This window comes from Canis aureus, chromosome X (assembly GCF_053574225.1).
Source record: "Canis aureus isolate CA01 chromosome X, VMU_Caureus_v.1.0, whole genome shotgun sequence".
NCBI lineage: Eukaryota > Metazoa > Chordata > Mammalia > Carnivora > Canidae > Canis > Canis aureus.
Genome location: NC_135649.1, coordinates 78,049,312 through 78,057,157, shown reverse-complemented (window position 1 = coordinate 78,057,157; position 7,846 = coordinate 78,049,312). Strand labels below are relative to the sequence as shown.

The 7,846-nt window shown below is 40.2% G+C and overlaps 1 pseudogene; it reads right to left on the bottom strand.

Moving 5' to 3' along the window:
- Window positions 1-3,375: 3,375 nt before the first annotated feature.
- On the bottom strand, window positions 3,376-6,392 carry LOC144309142 (PEST proteolytic signal-containing nuclear protein pseudogene; annotated as a pseudogene).
- Between the last annotated feature and the right edge of the window lie 1,454 nt (window positions 6,393-7,846).

Below are 7,846 nucleotides of genomic sequence, written 5' to 3'. Positions count from 1 at the left end.
GGATTGCATTAAATTTGTGGGTTGCTTTGGGTAGTATGGACATTTTAACAATATGTGTTCTTCCAATGCACGAGCATTGACTGTCTTTCCATTTCTCTGTGTCCTCTTCAATTGCTGTTAACAGTGCTTTACAGTTTTCAGAGTGGGGGGGGGGGGACCTTCACCTCTTCTGTTAGGCTTATCACTAGGTATCTTATGCTTTTGGGTGCAATTGTAAATGAATTCCTTGAATTCTCTCTCTGTTGCTTCATTATTGGTGTATAGCAATGCACCAGATTTCTGTATACTAATTTTGTGTCCTGTGACTTTACTGAATTCATACATCAGTTCAACCAATTGTTGTGGGGGAGTCTTTTGGGTTTTTGGTATTAGAGTATCATGTCTTCTGTGAATAGCAAAAGTTTTACTTCTTTCTTGATGATTTGGATGCCTTTTATTTCCTTTTGTTGTCTGATTGCTGTGGCTAGGACTTCCAATGCTATGTTAAAGAACAGTGGTGAGAGTGGGTATCCCTGTCTTGTTCCTGACTGAAGAAGAAAAGATCTCAGTTTTTGCCCATTGAGAATGATATTAGCTGTGGGTTTTTAATATATGATCTTGATTATGTTGAGGTATGTTCCATCTATCCCTACTCAGCTGATGGTTTTTATGATGAATGGACATTCTACTTTATCAGATGCTTTCTATGCATCTATTGAGAGGATCATATGGTTCTTATACCTTCCTTTTTGATGTGGTGCATCATGTTGATTGATTTGTGAATATTGAACCACTCTTGCAGCCCAGGAATAAATCCCACTCGATCATGGTGAATGATTCTTTCAGTGTACTCTGGGATGTGACTTGCTAATATTTTCTTGAGAATTGTGGCATCCATGTTCATTACGGACATTGGCCTGTAGTTCTCTATTTTGCTGGGGTCTTTGTCTGGTCGTGGGATCAGGGTAGTGCTGGTCCCATAGAATGAATTTGGAGGTATTCTTTCCATTTCTATCTTTTGGAATAGTTGAAGAAGAATAGATATTAACTCTTCACGTTTGATAGAATTCCCCTATGAAGCTATCTGGCCCTGGATATTTGGCTGTTGGGAGATTTTTTTGTTACTGACTGATGCAATTGCTTTGCTGGGTATCAGCCTGTTCAAGCTTTCTATTCCTTCCTGTTTCAATTTTGGTAGTTTATATGTTTCTAGGAATTTATCCATTAAGAAATGTCCAGGTTGTCCAGTTTGTTGTCATATTGTATTTCATAATATCCTCTTTTACTTCTTTGTATTTCTGTGGTGTTGGTTCTCATTTCTCCTCTCTCATTTGTGATTTTATTTATTTGGGTCCTTTCTATTTTCTTCTTAAAAGTATGGCTAGAGGGTTATCAATTCTACTGACTTTTTCAATGAGCCAGCTCCAGGTTTCATTGATCTCTTCTACTGTTTCTTTAGTTTCTATAGCATTGTTTCTGCACTAACCTAAATAATACTTCCCTTCTTCTGCTGGCTTTAGGCTTCATTTTTTTGTTCTTTCTCCAGCTCCTTTAGGTGTAAGTTTAGGTTGTTTATTTGAGATTTTTCTTGCCTTTTAAGGTAGGCCTGTATTGCCATATACTTTCCTCTGAGGACCACTCTTGCTGCATCCCAAAGGTTTTGAACTGTCGTGTTTTCACTTTCATTTGTTTTCCATGTATTTTTAAAATTTCTTCTTTAATTTCCTGGTTGGCCCATTCTCTGGTTAGGAGCATGCTGCTTATCCTCCACCTATTTGTGGTCGTTCCAAATGTTTTCTTTTGCTCAACTTCAAGTTTCATAGTTTTGTGGTCAGAAAAGATGCATGGTATGATCTTGATCGTTTTGTACTTGTTGAGGCTTGATTTGTGACCCAATATGTGAACTATTCTGGAGAATACTCTGTGTGTGCTCCAAAAGGTATGTATTCTGCTGCTTTGGGATGAAATGTCCTGAACATATCTATTAAGCCCATCTGGTCCAGGGTGTCATTCAAAGCCATTGTTTCCTGCTTAGATGATCTGTCCATTGCTGTAACTGGGGTGTTAAGGTCCCTTACTATTATTATATTATCATCAATGAGTTTCTTTATGTTTGTTATTAATTGATTTATATATTTGGGTGCTCCCAAGTTGGGGGCATCAATATTTACAGTTGTTAGATCTTCTTGATGGATAGTCCCTCTACTATGATACAGCTCCCTTCTTTTTTTTTTTTTTTTTTTTTTGAGTTTGCCAAATTTATTGGTATTTTAGTAAAGACATTCATCTCAGTCGTTTCTCTCCCATCTTGACCTTAGGTTAATATTTCATTTGAGTCAAGAAAAGATTATGTAGGAAAGGGATATTATTTTAACATAAACAGTAAAATGGACAACGTGGAAAGTTTGCCTACATTAAAGCAAGTTAAATTCATGTATATTGATATAATTAAATAATGTAAGAACTAACAGTTCTATATACATTTCCATTGTTTTACTTGGGGCTTACTCTAAACTTAAATGCAAATGAACAAAGTGTTAGGAGTATATACAGGCTGCTTCTCTGGAGTTATTACCTATTAAAAGAGCTCAGCGAGTAGTTACCACCAATAAAATAGTCTGAAGCTGCCTCCAAATTAAGCATTGCAGGAGTTTTCAAAGAAACCATTATACTCTGTTTCTTTTATCTGGGACTATGCTTTTAAAGATGTGTTTTAACTGTCACATTAAAAAATAATCCATATACAAAAATTCTTTAAAAAATCCTACAATACATAGATCTAACAACGTATATGTGGTCAAAGAATCCATAAAATGTTTAAAGATGCATTTTCTTTTTTATCTCCAGTACCTAAAATGTGCTTTTGAGAGGCCATTGGTTAATATGTATACACTTCAAATGAACTGTTATTACTGTACTAAAATAAGAATTGTTGCATTAAGTTCAAATCAAATTCACTTTCACAAGTTAGTAACTTTTTTTTAATTTATTTTTTATTGGTGTTCAATTTACTAACATACAGAATAACCCCCAGTGCCCGTCACCCATTCACTCCCACCCCCCGCCCTCCTCCCCTTCTACCACCCCTAGTTCGTTTCCCAGAGTTAGCAGTCTTTACGTTATGTCTCCCTTTCTGATATTTCTCACACATTTCTTCTCCCTTCCCTTATATTCCCTTTCACTATTATTTATATTCCCCAAATGAATGAGAACATATAATGTTTGTCCTTCTCCGACTGACTTACTTCACTCAGCATAATTGCACCCAAAAGCATAAGATACCTAGGAATAAACCTAACCAAAGATGTAAAGGATCTATACCCTCAAAACTATAGAACACTTCTGAAAGAAATTGAGGAAGACACAAGTTAGTAACTTAAAGTAAGCTTTAACAAAGTTACAGAAAGTGCATCTTTCTCATTTTCATCTTCATACAATGTTGCTTTTTTGGTGTTTCTACCTTTTAAAAATTAAAAACAGCCAAATATTTAAGTATTATGTACATTTAAATTTTTGGTGGTGGTTTGTATTTTAAAAGAAACAGCTTTCTTATGATTTGCCTCAAGATCTGGTGGAAATGCTTACAGGAACTAGCTAATAACAAAAACCAAGAGAAGGACATTCAAAATACTGATTTACTTTGGCAGCAAATGGTCTTTGAAGACTAATGAAGGTAGACAAGACCCGTTAAAGTGAAGTGGGCTATCTCAAATACACAACAATTTACATAGAAGTTCTTAAAATTTTTTTAAAAATATTTTATTTATTCATGAGAGACACAGGGGGAGAGAGAGAGAGAGGCAGAGACACAGGCAGAGGGAGAAGCAGGCCCCAAGCAGCGAGCCCGACGTGGGACCCGATCCAGAGTCTCCAGGATCAGGCCCTGGGCCCAAGGCGGCGCTAAACCACTGAGCCATCCAGGGTGCCCCTTAAAATTTTTTTTTTAAAGCGCTAAGCATCTGTACCAACCAATAGCAATGCAATACCTAGTTTATGACGACTTGAAACAAAACAAATGCCCATTAGGAAAAAGAAAAGCTGTATTTTATCTAACATACTTTCAGTCAATAGTCCAGGAACATTTTCCTCCCAATACGATACTCCCTCTCTATAAGGCTGTTCCTGGGAGCCAGACACTTTAGGTTAATAAGGGAGTTAAGACTAATTGCTTGCAGTTTAATAGACAATAACTTTTTGCGTCCCTCTTAATGTGCTAATAGTTGTGTCTAAAACAACATGCAATTCTTAGAAAGGTACCATTTCTGGGTTTTTTATTATCTGTAACCTTTGGAAACTAATCACATGAAACTACAAAATTAGCAGATGTCTTGAAATCTGTATATAAAACATAAATTACCTCTAATTTCAAACTCTTATTAGTGTACCACTCAATCTTTAAAAAACAAAACAAAACAAAACAAAAAGGCGGCTCCAAAGATAGTCTTATACCATTCTTTTAAAAAGGAAACTGTTCCTTTTAACTTTGCACCCACCCCACACCCCAATTTCAAAACACATCACTTAATTGTCTTGGTCATGGACATTTCCAAGATGAGATTTTATATTTTGCTCCCATAGCTTCTGGTTATCAGAAAAACCATGCTTTCCTTTATTGAAGGAGTTTGGTCCTGCTGATGTTGGTATATCCCTTCCAATATTCTTCATCGCATCTTTGCTTCTGGAGGCATTTCCTCTGGTTCACTATCTTTGTCTTCGTTAAAAGCTGCTGCTACTGAAAGGGTTTTTGGAGCAAGCGTTGGAACAGTTTCTTTAGGCTTACTTGATCCAAGTTTGATGGATCTGGCTGAGGCTTTCTTTGTCGTCTACCTATGGCAAATCCAAACTTGGAGATCTTTGTAGGCTTTGTTGGGAGGTCTGCAGCTTCTTCTTTAGCTGATCGCTTCTCAGTGCTGCGACTGGAACTTTCCCCTCCATTACTGGAAGAAAGTCTTAGTTTTCACAGGTTTTTCTGCTTCTTCTTCAGGTCCTCCCGCGGCTCCAGCTCGTTGCGGTTTCTCCGGCTTCTCCTCTCCCGCCTTCCCGTCCGCCATTTTCCCCGCCGCGGCCTCCTCTGCAGCCATGCCAAGCTATAGCGCCCTTCTTTATCTCTTATTACAGGCTTTGGTTTAAAATCTAGTTTTTCTGATGTAAGTATTGCTACTCCGGCTTTCTTTTGATGTCCATTTGCATGATAAATGTTTCTCCATCCCCTCACTTTCAATCTGAAGGTGTCTTTAAGTCTAAAAAGGAGTCCCTTGCAGGCAGCATATAGATGGGTCTTGTTGTTGTTGTTGTTGTTGTTGTTGTTGTTGTTTTTAATACATTCTGGCATCCTATGTCTTTTGATTGGAGCATTTTGTCCATTTGCATTCAGAGTGGTTATTCATAGATATGTATTTAGTGCCATTTTATTGCTTGTTTGGTCATTATTTCTAGATTTTCTCTGTTCCTTTCTTGTCTTTGTCACTTTTGGTCTTCCCTTCCCAATCAAAGAGCACCGTTTAATATTTCTTGTAGGGCTGCTGTAGTGGTCACAATCTCCTTTAGTTTTTGTTTGTCTGGGAAACTCTTTACCTCTCCTTCTATTCTGAATGATAGCCTTGCTGAATAGAGAATTCTTGGCTGCAGACTTTTGCCATTCATCACGTTGAGCATATCATGCCACTCACTCCCTTCTGACCTGCCAAGATTCTGTGGAGAGATCTACTGCTAGCTGTATGGATCTTCCCTGGTGAGTTATGGATTTCTTTTGTCTTGCTGCCTTTCGGATTTTTTTCTTTATCACCATATTTTGCAAACTGTTCTGCAATATTGTCTTGGTGTTGGCCTGCTTTTGTTGATTTTGTTACGAGTTCTCTGTGCCTCCTGGAACTAGATGTCTGTTTCATTCCCCAGACTAGGAAATTTTTCAGCTATTATTTTCCTCAAATAAACCTTCTGCCCCATTTTCTCTCTTCTTTTTCTTCTGGGACTTTTATGAAATGAATGTTATTACGCTTGATGGACTCACTGGGTTCCCTCAGTCTACTCTTGTGGTCCAAAATTTTTCTTTCTCTCTTTTGTTCAGCTCTATTATTTTCCATAATTCCCATCTTTGATATCACTTATTCATTCCTCTGCCTCTTCCATCCTTGTGGTCATAACACCCAGTCGGTTTTGAATCTTAGTTACTGCATTTTTCATTTTGGTCTGATTGGTGTTTAGCTCCTGTACGTCTGCAGTAAGGGTCTCCCTGATGTCTTCCAAGCTTTTCTCAAGCCCAGTTAGTATCCTTATGATTGTTGCTTTAAATATTGGATCAGGTATATTCTGTATATCTGTTTCGATTAGATCCCTGGCCATGATCTTTTCTTGTTCTCTTTTGGGATGAATTCCTCCATCCTGGCATTTTGTCTAGGTCTCTGGCTTCTTCTGTGTTAGAAAAGCCTGCTCGGCAGCCTGAGTGGCTCAGCGGTTTAGCGCCGCTTTTGGCCCAGGGTGTGATCCTGGAGACCCAGGATCAAGTCCCACATGGCTACATGGAGCCTGCTTCTCCCTCTGCCTGTGTCTCTGCCTCTGTGTGTGTGTGTCTCTCTGTCTCTCATGAATAAATAAATAAAATCTTTAAAAAAAAGAGAGAGAGAGAGAAAAGCCTGTTATGTTTCCTGCTCCTGCAAGTAATGGTTTTATGAAGAAGAGTTTGTATAATGTCCAGGGCCCGGTGCTTCAGGAAGTGTCTCTGGTGTGTGCTATGTGCCCTCTGGTGTTGCGTTTTGTCTGTTCTATCCCTCAGGCCAGTCATCTGCAGAGGTTCTCCTTGCTTATAGTGGGGAGTGTTTGGACCTTGGCCAGAATGTGGCCAGTTTTAACTAGTTGTGCTCCAGTCTGCTTGTTAAAAGGGACCTGGCACTCTTTCCACTAGAACTGAAGCCTTGTGGAACTCTGTGGTCAGTAGACATCCTGTGTGCAGGGGTTTCTGCTGGTCTTCTGGGGAAGTGGCCCACTAATCCCATCCTGAAGCACACTTGCCCAAGAGCAGCATTAATACCAGCAGAGCACAGGGAGACAGGACTTGGTATAAGCAGGTCAGGCAGCCAGTGTTGGCACTGTGGTGTTTACTGAAGTTAGTTTATGCTGAGGGGCAGGGCAGAGAAATGGCACCAGACAGCTCCTTTGTCCGCAGGGACAGGTGTCCACGAGTCCGTTTTTACTGTTCTCAGGGAAGCACTTTCGACGGAGCAAATAATCTCCACTCAAGCACCAGGATTTTTTTCAGATCACTGTTTTCACACTGTCTGTCTCTGGGTTGCTTGTTTGCCTGGAGCAGTGCAGTGCACCTTGGGCTCTATCTCAGCCACCCCTGCCAATTTTTAAAATTCCAAACGTCAGGGACCTGGTGTGGCGGGGGCCTGTGCTGGTCCTTGGGACAGGGTATCACAGTGCTGGGAACGATGCAGGTGTGACTCAGAAGGGCAGCCATGCCAGAACACAGGGGCATGGGTTTGGAGCAAAGCAGGCTAAACAGCCAGTGTCCGGGTTTGCCACCCTCAGCAGATATGTCTGCACCTATGTTGAGGGGCAAGGGAGGGAAGTGGCGCCTGCCAGTTCTTTTGTCCCCAGAGAGACAATGCCACCTCTCACAGACGCACTCCATAAAGTATGAACGGTCTCTCTCCCCATGCACCTGGGATGGTCCTCAGATCCCGCAGTCCCGCAGTCTTTCCCGCGTTGCTGGCCTGTTTTGTCTCTGGGAGTAAGGGCAATGTCTTCAGGCCTCTATCCCAGCAAAGCCCAGGGACCTCTAAAACTCCAGTGTTTGCGTCCTGCTGGTTGCAATTACTCACAAAAATCAGCCTCGCTGGTTTTCTAAGCCAATGGCTTTGGAGCA